The sequence below is a fragment of the Lepus europaeus genome, chromosome 4 (genome assembly GCF_033115175.1).
Source record: "Lepus europaeus isolate LE1 chromosome 4, mLepTim1.pri, whole genome shotgun sequence".
Taxonomy (NCBI): Eukaryota; Metazoa; Chordata; class Mammalia; order Lagomorpha; family Leporidae; genus Lepus; species Lepus europaeus.
The window spans coordinates 70,495,881-70,509,379 of record NC_084830.1 but is presented as its reverse complement, the minus strand read 5'-3'; the positions used below and the strand labels follow the sequence as shown (position 1 = coordinate 70,509,379).

General features: G+C 39.7%; 1 protein-coding gene and 1 pseudogene across 2 annotated transcripts in view; one reads left to right on the top strand and one right to left on the bottom strand.

Moving 5' to 3' along the window:
- Window positions 1-13,499, top strand: part of KCNB2 (potassium voltage-gated channel subfamily B member 2) — a 444,644-nt gene that overhangs the window by 239,332 nt on the left and 191,813 nt on the right. The window lies entirely within an intron of this gene.
- Window positions 10,375-11,545, bottom strand: LOC133758176 (splicing factor, proline- and glutamine-rich-like; annotated as a pseudogene).

The window sequence follows — 13,499 nt, the reverse complement described above, 5'->3', positions numbered from 1 at the left end:
AGCAAAAAGCAACAGGAGTTTGGTAAGGAGGCTGGAGAACAATGACGAAGTTCTAGAATGGCCAGTGAGGAGACTAGAAAAAAAAACTAAACAAAGATGTGTAAAAGGGTGGTTTGAAACTAGAGATTAGGACTTGTTGTGGCACTGGTCCTCATCTTTGAGTTATTATCTTCATTTATGCTTTGCAGTTTGTGTTATAACAAAATAAAGAACATTGTGAGATAGATCCTGCTGAGCAGGTGTGCCTGAAAACCCTGGCATTCATAGGGACTGCAAAAAAGATCAAGCCAAGTAGATGCAAAAGAAATGTTTGTAAACATAGCTATAAAAGCAGCCATACAATTATATAGCTAATGAATGACTCACAATTATGCACAATTAACCTAAGCCTGTTTTTAGATGGCACTTTTCCAATTTCTAAGAGTAAAAGCTCCTGAATCCTCCATTCAGGAATATCCTCTTGTTCCATGCTCTTGACACAAACAAGGGCTACCTGATCGTTCCCATCTCCTTCTCAAAAGAAGGGTGTTTTGCTCTGTTCTCATGGTTGCACAGTTACCAGGTAGACAGAGAAGCAGCTGCAGTTCTAGAAGTACTTTGACAGTGACTACATAATATTTCATTAGGGATCAAATTGGCACTTATTGAAAACTCAGGGCCCACGATTTGGTATTTTTTTTTACCAAAAGATCACTGGTTATTTCCCATGGGCATTCCATTAATGGAGAAAAAGCAGAGCTCCACAAACTAACCTGGTTTGACATTTACTTAAAATATGCCAACTGTTATTTATCTGGATTACTTTATTACGTGCCCTAGCTCTGCTGGATAATTAAAGGGCAGCTGGAGAATCAGGATAAAATCTTGCCAGTATGTTTCAATAATAACTCTTAGGACCCTCTCTTTTATTTAATGAACTTAGCATGAATTAATGAGTGTGTTGTGCAGGGGTTGTAGGGGGATGGAGTATGGGCACAGGGGAAGGTTGAATTCCCTCTTTTTTGAAAAAAGAGCCTTGTTTATTGCAGTCTATAAGAAAGTTAAAGGAATAGAAAGATATGAGTTTTTCAATTTTAATAGAAAAAGATTGGTTCTTGGATCACTTATTCTATTTTATGATGTTATGTTGCATTATAAAATATGAGAATTCACCCTAAGCAAAAAATAATGCCATATCTCTATATTTATTGGAAATTAAGGCATAAAATATCCTGTTGAGAATTTATAGGGGGAAAAACTGGATAATCTTGGAAGAATCCTGCAAAGGAGTATGCCTCTTGTAGGAACTCAATAAATATTAACAGATGGTCATCAGAATTTAAATTTGGTTCTCTGCTCCAAGTCTGCTTCCTTCTTTCTTCTACCATGGTTACTAAAATTGGCCCACCACAGTGTGTCAGGCTTTCAGTAGAACTTAAACTTGTGTGTCTGGGTGGAATGAATTAATGAAACTCTAACATGACTGATGTGGAATGCTGGGATACACATTGACCATTAAAGTGATAAGAAGCATAGATCCCTTTCCTTGTAAGAAATGACTACTAGAGCTTATGAGATAGAGGTAGAGTTTTGCCCCGTTCTGAGTGACATCATCATGGCAAGATGACATAGCAGTCATCATTCCCAGTAGGATTCACTAGAAGCCCTTCTAGAATATGTCTGTTCTCAATATTGAGGTGATGACTGGGTTCCTGATTGAAGTGACAGTAAAGTCAGGGTCCTGATGGAAAAGCTACTGGGACTTGGATAAGGTCAGCAATGTTACTGGCAGAAGTAAGCGAGTTCAGTATGATTCAGGAGGTGGCACCTGGAATTTGGACAGCCTCCTTCTCACACAAATGAATGGATGACCCACATAATCAGCCTACATGCATGCCTTTACTTGATCTTGCTTTTTTTCCTTTTCTGGGGCTTCAAAATATCTCCTTTACAAACATGGAGGCAAACTGGTATAAGGAGGAGCCCAGATATCATAGGAAGTCTGACTTTTCTGAGCCAGTCCACCCCCACTGAATCCCAGCCTCAGCATTGGCTCCCTGCGCAGATGTAAGCAAAGGCATTGACTTCTCCCAGCTTCCATTCTCCTAACCTGCCAGGCCACTGTGAGCATTAAATGAGGTAATGTATGAAGAATCTAAGACATGATAATTTAGTAAATTCCTCTCTTCCCCATTCATGAGTAAACATTCCAACATCCTAGGCAGGTCTGAACTGAAATCCCTCATTTTTAAGTTAAATCAAATAAGGGATTCCTTTGCCCAATGTCTCACAACGTGGTTCTCAAACTCAGTTGCTGGGCCAGCAGAAACAGCATCACCTGGGAGCTCAGACCCCATCTGAGACTACTGAATTAGAAACTTGTGAGGTGGGACTTGGCATTCTCTGCCTCACTAAACTGTCCTGCTGACTCTGATAAAAACTATTGCATTAGGATACATTAGTTTAGCAATTCACAGTGTACAGCAGGTATAGAACTCAGAGGCTGCAGATAAGCAGATAATACAGAGTACAGACTCATGTTTACCTACTAGATTCACCTGCTGTGAGTGGTATTTTACTTTGAGTTGCACTGAGTTGACCTCAAGTGAAATCCACATCATACTGGTCTTGGACTTGGGGCCAACAGTAATTTCCAAAATCTTCTACTGTGAGACCATGTGTTTTATCACATATCTTTTTAAAATATATGTGATAAAGATATGAGAAACAAACAGAACCCATTACCTCCTTGTTGCGTAAAGCCAGTTCTTAGTGGACTCCATCACCTCCTCTTCCCAGCTGTTTGGTGACCGAATAGCAAAGTGGTCACAGGGTAACATGGGATGCTTTCAACTGTTGCAGAGTCTCAAAAGCAGTAGTGATGTCCACAACAGCCTGAAGAACAAGCTTCCAATTGCCTTTAATAATTTAGCCTGGAGATTGTGGGGATCTGGGTCAATCTTCAATTCCTGACTTCTGTGGTCCAGAACTGAAGCAGGCTTCGAGAAGGCACTCTCCCACTATCTGCACTTAGCCATGAGGGCCCTGCGTTGGGTGCTGCCTCAATGTGAACATCGAAACAATTCCTCAGCAGGTATCTGTCATACTTTCATTAATTATACACCTGTTCCTTCTTTCTAATATTCTTTCAGTGGAAGAGAAAAACAAAATACAGCCTTGAGCTTGAAACACATGCATTCACAAGTAATCCCCTTTAAATAATACCCAAGGAGAGTTAGAAAACAAAATAAGCTCTTTCTGTCTTGTATACACAGTGACCACAAAAGGATAAGTATTGTTCTGTCAAGGTCCAACACTTGCCAGCATGATTGCTGGAACCTTCAGGGAAGAGAAATTGTGTTTATAATGAGAAGAAAATGGATTAATCAAAACTCTAGCCTTCAGTTGTCAGCACTAGAATACAGTACGTCAATTGGAATATGAGGTGGCTTTGACAATGCCATCTTGCTTGCTTTAGTCAGTCCTATTTGGAGCAACATGATTTAAGCAATGATTTTCTGTTCAGCAAATGAATACACACCAACCAAACCCATTTGCTATGAAAGTTGTGGCATTGATTTTAGAATAAAACCCTGTTGCAAAAGAAGGAAATTATATTCTAATATCTTTTCAGCCGACAGCCTGTACACATATAGGAGAAATCTTGCAAAGGGCAAGTAATGTGTCTGTCTTAACTGCAAACTACAGACTCTAGTGTATGAGATTTCCAGCAGTTAGATGCAAATTAAAAATCTAAAAAAAAATGGTTTAAATTGGCATTGCATCCTGGGTTTAGAGTTATTTATATTTCTGTAGGTTCTTTGTAGAATACAAAACACTACCTACTAATGGATTGTTCTAAGTAATGCCATGCTGCTACTGAAAAGTAGTGTGCAATCATATCACCAAAGTGACATTAGGAACCCATCTCAATTTACCACCTGCTTCACGCAGATGTGACTTTATGACAATGTCAATGAACAGGGAAGGGGACCTATGGGTTTGAGGTCACAGCTTTCAAATTTTCCAGGCATGAATGATACGATTTCTGGACCTAGTCCCAGTATAAGCACTACAGTTATCTAAAAGTTACCTGCTGACATGTTGGGACAAATGATCATAATATATCTCAAAAAAAAAAAGAGAGAGAAGAAAATAATTTTAATGGAATTCCTCTTAGAATCCTCTGCCTCTTGATAGTCCTCTTTCAAGACACTGATTTTTTTTTACATCTCTGGCAATAAATTAAAAAATATGCCTTTCAAAAATCCAGTTCCTTAAATGGGAATTGGGCAGGTGCTAAACTCTCTGGATTCATGACTGAGGCATGTGTAGCTTAGGAATCGTTAATGCAATGGAGAGCCATGTGCTTAGAGATGAAACCCAAGGGAAAGCTACCATTTGATTGTGGCTATGTAACAATCAAATTTCTGTTTCTCAAAACCAGTTCAGCATGGACAAGAGAAATTGATTGTGCAGTGGTAAAGCCAGTGGTTTCTGATGATAAAAAAGGATCCCTTAAACATTTACCAGGTACATGGTTGGGTCATCAAAGTTCTGTGCTGCCTGGAACAACCTAAGTGTACAGTAAGTTTACGATAAGTGGTTAAGTGCCAAGAAGAATGTATCATGAGCCTAAATGGTAAGTCCTACTATAAAGGCCTGTGCATGGCAGTGTTGGAAAACATAAGCCTCCCAGTGAAGGTGATACCTAAAGAAGGAACAGAGCTTTAGAAGGAAGACAGAGGAGGAATGGCATTCTAGGCCAAGCAAGCAGTGTGCCCAAAGGCACCAAATAACAAAGACCTTGTCTCACTTAGGCATCCCAAATAGTAATACATGGCAGGAGTGTCACATAGAAGAGCCAAAGAGACTATGGCCAATGACTGAGAACCCCTGAAACCTTGGAGGATGGTTTTAAAAGTTGATACAGAATGGAAGACTGAGCTAGATGCCAAAGTTCTACATGAAAGAGGTATGGTATCCTGAGGTTTGATAGAGGACCATGATGGAGCTACGTGGGTGGGAAGGACAGAATGAACATTACTGCTGGATGATGGAGAACTTGCATCTGCTCTGAGAGTTAGTAGAGTGCAGTGCTGGAGACATCTGGATGGGAAAGACAAAAGAATTTCATTACTTTGTGATGGAGAACCTGTCATCTGCTGAGAGTTGGTAGTAAGTGATGGAATCAGGTGGATGGGACAGAGAGAATGAACCTCACTGTCTGATGCTGGGGAACCTGAGTTGATGTGAGAGAATTTTCCACCTTTACTCAAAATTTGGCTAATAGGGAAGAAGGGCTTCAGGGGAAAATGTTCATTTTCCCTTAAAGTGAGGAGTTGGGGTCAACATTCCAAGAAGAGACTAAAGATGTAAGAGAGTTGAAATCTGAAGGGCAAAGGGAAAATGGCCAAAAGGGAGGACCATGGAGGCAGGAAGAGCTGAAAGAGGGAGAAGAACTTTCCAAAGTTCATAGTTCAACAAAGCAGTATGCTGTTTGTAAAAACAGAGATAGGAAAACAGAGATGGGAAAGAGGCAGTTCCAGCCTCTTGGCTCTCAGTTCTAAGTAGAGATTCTAACCTGGTCCCTGAGTTGCCTGTTGGATTGTTGATGTAGGCAGTATACTTCTAGATTGTTTGGACCATCATTTATAATCCTGTATTCCACTTGTCTATTTTCTCTCCTAGTTGAGAAATTTGTTAATAGTATTCACCAGAGAATAATCCTATCCAATTTCTGATTTCTCTTCCTGCATGTATTTTAGAATAGGTTATCGAATTTGTCAAGAGAAGGTAAGCAGTAGCAAGCTGGCTGGCTTTCACTATTTTCCAACTCAATAGAAGAGTAAACCAGAGTTAGTGTCTATTTTGGTGGAAATGAGTCTGCAAAATTCACTATGATTCACTGCCTGATAAGGCGAGACAGGGGTACTCCCTCAGCACAGGGTCTGAACTTTGATGATACCCTGAGGGAAAAGACATTTTGCACTTTTATAAAGTTTAACAGACAATTTTAATGTCCCAGGAACCTGTAAAATGGGAAGCGATGGGTGTGACTGTTTAATTGAGGGAATTGTGTGTCCAGTCATCAGCAAACACTTTCTGGATTCCAATTTCCTAAGCCACATAGCAGGAAATGATGTCCTAAAACTTCACTCATTATTGTCCCTGACATCGGAGCCCAGCCTCTACCATCAGGATATTTGTTGATAGTTTTATTCCATTGTGGAGATAATTGCTGAGAAAAGTACCTGAACTTGTGAAGCAGTCAAATGGAATTACCTGATTTGCAATTTTGTGTTGTGTTGAATGCTATGCCATTAGTTTCACTACCACCATCCTTTCTGGCAACTTCATTACACTAAAGAGATGATGTTCTATTACTCATTTCAGTCAACCTGCCTTATGTGCATGTGTAGTTAAATGAAGTATTTTCCCCAAAACCAGGGTGGGTATAGTGAGACACAAATCTTTTTCCCTGAGAGGCTCATTGTTCAGTTTTAACCTCTTTTCTCTCTCAAAAATGTCAGAATTCCAACTATTCATGTGGTTACCAATCTTAAGGGTCGTGTAAGTTTAATGGGGGTCACTTTGAAGACAATGGTCACTTCCAGGATAATCTGAGACCTCTACCTGTAGAACTGAAATACGCTCAGATAAAGCTGATTATAGCACAACAGTACTAGTGAGTTTATTTTAGATGCATGTGTAATTAATGCTACACTCTATCCTAGTGGTTCTCAAATGTGAGGGTGAATCAAAATCACTTTGGAGGGCTTGTTAAAGCACACATCACTAGGCTTCACCCCCAAGCCCTATAATTTTCTAAGTCTGGGCTCAAAAATGTTAAATTCACCAAGTTCCAAGGTGATGTTGGCTGTTGCTAGTCTGGCACCAACACCGTGAGAACCTCTCGTTTGTCCTAGCAACTACATTTTAAAGTTTCAATTTATGGTCATAAGTTGACTTAGCCAGATGTTGTCCTGTTTTGTTCTTAACACTACTTCTTGAAGTGTGGTCAGAAGACCTTGTTCATTAGACTCACTCTAACAAAGAATGAGGGGACCTATCCCAGACCTCTGAATCAGAAGTCCTGCATGATGAACAAGCTTCCTGGGGATGCCAAGGACCTGCCCACAACATTAATTTTCAAGCCTTCACTCTTTATTGGAATCATTTGGAGATATTCTTTTTCATTTTAACAGACATAAAAATTGTGCTTATTTATGGGGTACTTTGTGTGATATTTCAGTGGATATATACTTTGTGTAATGTTCTATCAGGGTAAATATATTTATCCTTTCAAACATTAAACATGTCTTCATGATGAAAACATCCAAAATTCTATCTCCTAGTTTGTACATACTACATTAACATTTATGTAGTCACCCTACTATGCAATAGAACCTTAGAACTTTTTACTGGAGAGCTTCAAATAACAAGATTCCTAGGTTTCTACTACAGGTTGTGATTTAATTTATTTGAGTACAACATGGGCATTGAATTGTTTAAAAGCTCGCCAAGGGGCAGGTGGTTGGCACAGAGGTTAAGATACACTTGGGGGCTTGCATTGTGGCATAGTGGATAAAGCTGCCACTTGCTACACCAGCATCCCAAATGAGCATCAGTTTGAGTCCTGGCTGCTTACTTTAAGCCCAGCTTCCTGCTAATGTGCCTGAGAAGGCAGCAGAAGATGGCACAGGTACTTGGGTCTCTGTACCCACATGGGAGACCTGGAAGAAGCTCCTGCTTCCTGGTTTTGGCCTGGCCCAACCCTGGCTGTTGCAGCGATCTGGGGAGTGAACCAGTGGATAGAAGACCTCTCTCTGTGTGTCTTTCCCCACCTCACTTTCTCTCTCAATCTGTAACTCTGCTTTTCAAATAAATAAATCTTTTAAAAAAAGAAGATACCACTTGGGATGCCTGTGTCCCCTGTGCCTGGATTCAAGTCCCAGCTCCACTCTGGATTCCAGATTCCTGCTAATGTGTACCTTGGAAGCAGTAGGTGATGGCTCAAGAACATGGTTGGTTCCCTGCCCATGTAGGAGACAAACTGAGTTTCATCTCCTGGCTTCAGCCTGACCCATCCTTAACTATAGAGGGCATTTGAAGAGTTAACCAGTACATTGAAGATCTGTCTCTTTCCCTCTCCTCTTCCCTCTCCTTTTTCTCTCTACCTTTCAAATAAATTCTTAAAATAATAAAATAAAAACTTCCCAGAGATACCAAAGTGTAGTCAAAGTTTACTCCTTCCCTAGAAGGGTAGTCTAAGAATCATTTCTTCCAAATTTGCCCTTTTTAAAAAATATTTTTTATTTATATATTTGAAAGTCAGAGTTACACAGTGAGAAGAGGCAGAGAGAAAGAGAAGTCTTCCATCTGCTGGTTCACTCACCAGTTGGCCGCAACAGCCGGAGCTGTGCCGATCAAAAGCCAGGAGCCAGGAGCTTCTTCTGGGTTTCCCACGTGGTTGCAGGGGCCCAAGGACTCCGGCCATCTTCTACTGCTTTCCCAGGCCATAGCAGAGAGCTGGATCAGAAATGGAACAGCTGGGACCTGAACTGGTGCTCATATGGGATGCCAGCACTTCAGGCGGCGGTTTTACCCACTATGCCACAGCACTGGCCTCTTGCCCTGTCTTAAACTATATTCTTCAAAAGAGCGTACGATCCACCAGATGTTTGTAAATGGTCTTTTTACCTAATCTAAAATGGCTAGGAAATAATGGATTAAACAAAGTTGCTAGGCTCATAGACACAGGATATCCCAGGAAATTCCCAGACTGTTTCTGTGAGGAGCGTTTTTTTGAAGAGTGATTTCTTAAATAAATTTCAGAGAATCTCCTAAAATTGCATGCATGTTTGTTTATGAATGTATTCATGTGTGTATTTATAGTTTTATAGAAAGAAAGTCCATAATGTTCCTCGGATTTTCCAATTACTTCTATACATGATCCATAAGTGGTTAAGAAATACTCACCTACATTGTCATGTCCACTTAGCACTAGATTCTTAGGTGCTAAGAAGACCTACAAATAAAAGAACATGTCTTATTCTTTCAGAATCTGAGACATTATATATCTACCAGGCTAACTTTGACTAGTACTTGCTAATACTTCCTTTTTTGATTTTTGACATTTTATTGACAAACTATAAAATACACATAAAGGGTACACTTTAATGGTTTTATTGTATTTGCAGAGTTGTGCCCCATTACCATAGTCTATATTTACAACATTTTCTTCACTCTCAAAAGAAATACGGTGCCCATTATGGAATCTCCCCATCCCTCCACAGCCTTAGGCAACTCCTAATCTGATTTCTATCTGTATTTCATATAAATGGAATCATACAATGCATGGTTTTTGTTACTGATTTCTTTCACTTAACATAATTTTTCAAGGCTTATCTGTGTTACATCATGTCAGCCCTTCATTCTTTTTTTTAAGGTTTTGTTTATTTGAGAGGTAGAGTTACAGACAGTGAGAGGCAAAACCAGAAAGAAGGATTATTGTTGAATAAAATATGGTATGAATATCCAGTCATCCATTGATGGGTATTTGGGTTGTTTCCACTTCATGGTTAATATTAATAATACTGCTATGAATGTTTATATACAAGGTTTTGCATGGACATGTGATTTCAGTTCTCTAGGGTTGAAATTGCTGGATGATATATGGTAGCTCTATGTTTAACATTTTGAGTAACTGCCAAATTGATTTCCAAAGTAGCTGCAACATTTTACATTCTCAACAGCATTGAATGAAAATTCTCCACATCCTTGCTATTATTTTTTATTATGATATTCAGTCCAACAGGTGTGAAGTGGTAGCTTTTATGGATTTTATTTGCATTTCCCTAATGCTTAAAGAGACTGAGCACTGTCTCACATGTTTATTGGCATTTGTGTATCTTCTTTGGAGAAATGTCTATTCAAATCCTTGACCCATTTTAACTGGATATTTTACTTTTTATTATTGAGTTGTAAGTGTTCTTTCTATCTTCTGGATTTAAATATTGATTGGCAAATATTCCATCCCACTCTGTGTATTGTCTTTGTGTTTATTTTTATAACTTTTTTCTATTTACTTGAAGCACATTTTGGAAATTTATTGGCATGAAATATACTGCCATAATTTGAGGGAGGTTATACAGCAAAAAAAATAAATAAATAAAAAGAAAAAATTCCTGTTCCAAACAGTGCATCACATAATGTTACCTGCCCAAACAGACCATTTACAAATATTGGGTCAATGACCTGATAACATTCATAAAACAGTTACCTTCTTACTAATATGGCAAAGTTTTAAAAGATAAGTATCTAAACAAGAAAAGACAAAAATAAACTGGAATGAAAACCTGGATATCACATCAGAGTTTTGGGTTTAAGCTTTCAGACTTTTCTCTCCCTCTTCCATATCATGTCTCTAGGACCTTGTCCACCGACAGCCATACATCTATCTGCCTAAACATTCAGTATACATGTCAGTCCCCATCACTGAACAACTCATGGTAGCAGATGGAAGTTCAGGATTAGCTCAATAATCAATACCACCTAGAGATGGCAATGCCTGGCCTCCTGAACATTGAGATTCCCCATGTTATCTGCTCCTTCACCTCTCATCTTCATGGCTTTATCTTTTGGAATTACAGAGCCTATTTGTGCCTTTCTTCTCTTTGGCATCTCTTTTCATTTGTTCTTCCATTTCATGTTGATGAATTATCATCTCTTACCCCTTTCCATGTTGTTCCTACTCTTGCCTCTTTTACATTTCTTTATGTTTCTGCAGTTCTTGATTGTGAAATTTTTCTATGTACCTTAATCCTTCCTGGTGTCTCATCAGATCTCTGTGGAAGAGATTTGCCTAATACTCGTGAAAGTCATCTTCATTTTTACTTTCCACTTTTTCTTTTTTCCTTTTTCTTTTTTAAATTGTTCCCTTTGCTGTTTTTCCATTTCATCCAGGGATTTCCATCACTGAAGATATATTCAAATGAGCCATGTTACCAAGCAAAATGAGGAAGGATTTTTCTCTCCTTTTGATACTTTGTCTGCAACCATTGTCATCATCTGATTGTTTAGGTGGTTCCACAATGACTGGACAAGAAAATACCTTCAACTGCATCATTCAAATGCATTTTTTGCTGCTGGCTTAGCAAGCAAATTCAACAATGCCTTTCCCTATAGATCCTTCTTGATCATCCACACTTATAACCATTGCCTTTTCAAAAGGACCAAACTAACTAAAGCTTCTTCTAATAGTTCATTGGAAACAAAAGCTGAATGATTAGAAACATAGACAGCAACAGAATGGGTAGCAAAAAGAACCTGAAATTGAATTCCTCCCATTAGTCTATGATCAAGTTCAGCATTGGCAATTTCAGCAAAGGCTCTAGATTCAAGTTTAACAAATTCAAATCATTTGCCTTTGTTCATAAAATACTTTCTCCTGCTGTCTGTATTTATCAAATTAGCTTTCAAATTCATCCTGTGCAATGTCAGCCAACCTTGTGGTACTATGTGTAGTTTTCTCTCCTGGTCTGCTCAAGAAACATAGACCCATATCATGCTCTTCCTAGACCTGATTCCAAGAACTGGATAACTTCTGTAGGGCCCATCATTACCACTTATCACTTTTTTTTGTGCTTCTTCATATAGTGGTTTTTTTATATTACTTTCTTTGGTGCTCTATTATTTGCAGCACAAAAGCTTTTAATTTTGATTAATCCAATTAATCTATTTTGTTATTATTTTTATCTTTCTATATCAAATGTAAGAAGCCATTGACTAATTCAAGATTATGAATCCTTATGACTCTTTTTTTCTAAGTATTTTGTAGTTTAGCTCTTATATTTAGTCTATGATATATTTTTAATTAGTTTTTATGTCTGCTATAAAGAAGGGACTTTTTGCATGTACAAATGCAATTGGCCCAGCAACATTTGTGCAAAAGAATATTTTGCCCGTTAAATTGTTTTGGCACCCTCCTCATACTTTTGAGCATTCAATTTTTTAAAAAATAGTAATATTGGCCGGCGCCGTGGCTTAACAGGCTAATCCTCCGCCTTGCGGCACCGGCACACCGGGTTCTAGTCCCGGTTGGGGCGCCGGACTCTATCCCGGTTGCCCCACTTCCAGGCCAGCTCTCTGCTATGGCCCGGGAAGGCAGTGGAGGATGGCCCAAGTGCTTGGGCCCTGCACCCGCATGGGAGACCAGGAGAAACACCTGGCTCCTGGCTTCGGATCAGCGAGATGCGCTGGCCGCAGCGGCCATTGGAGGGTGAACCAATGGCAAAAAGGAAGACCTTCCTCTCTGTCTCTCTCTCTCACTATCCACTCTGCCTGTCAAAAAAAAATAAATAAATAAAAAGTTTTAAAAAAATAGTAATATTTTGTTAAATTAAAAATCTCCCTGGGGTAGGAGGTTCAGAACATTGTGATACAGCAGGTTAAACCACCACCTGCAATGCTGACATCCCATATCAGAATACTGGTTCAAGCCCCAGCTGCCCAGCTTACAATCCAGCTCTCTGCTAATGTGCCTGGGAAGGCAGCAGAAGGTGGACCACGTGCCAGGGCTCCTGCCACCCACATAGCAGGCCAGGATAGAGCTCTGGGCTCCTTCAACTTGGCCCAATCCCAGCCATTGCAACCACTTGAGAAGGAACAAGCAGATGGAAGCACACCCTTCCCTTTTAACTGCTTTTCCAATAAATGAATAAATAACTTATTTTACTTATTTGAAAGTCAGAGTTATAGAGAAGGAGGACATAGAGGTGTCAGTCCACTGGTTTACTCCCCTAATGGCTGCAAGACGCAGGGCTGGGCCAGGCCAAACCCAGGAACCAAGAGCTTCATCCCAGGCTTTAGAGTGGGTACAGGAGCCCTAGGACACAGGCCTTCCTCCACTCTTTCTCAGGCACATGAGCATGGAGCTTGATCAGAAACAGAGCAGCTGGGACTCAAACCAACACTCACATGGGATGCTAGCATTGCAGGCAGTGGCTTAACACCTTACACCACAATGCCAGCTCTAAATAAATAAATCTTTAAAAATGAAATAAAAACGTCACTAAGAACCAGATAAAGTGGATATGTAGGCTGTTAATGTCCTAGAGTAATTAAAGAGCCCAACTCATCATCTATTGAATACTGATTAAGTACCTCTTGTGTGTTGGATTCAGGGATACATAATTTCTATCCTATAGCTCAGTCCACTAGGGAAGACAGACAGTAAACAAGTAAATACTGCACTGTGATAAAATGTTCTTATAGAGGTAGACACAAGGCAAAAATGGAAGCATAGCAGTGCAAATGTTTAACTCTGGTGTGAAATTTGGGTTCAGCCTTGCAGGTGGAAAGGGCACTCCCAGGAGAAAGGAAAGCTCAGTAGAGTGGGTGTAAAGCATCTGCAGGAGGTTTCACTGCACTGGAGGCTTGGAGACTATGTGGAGGGTAGAGAGTAGTAGGAGATGATGTGTCAGAATCGGAAGAGCTCTGCATGCCCTCTGCATGCC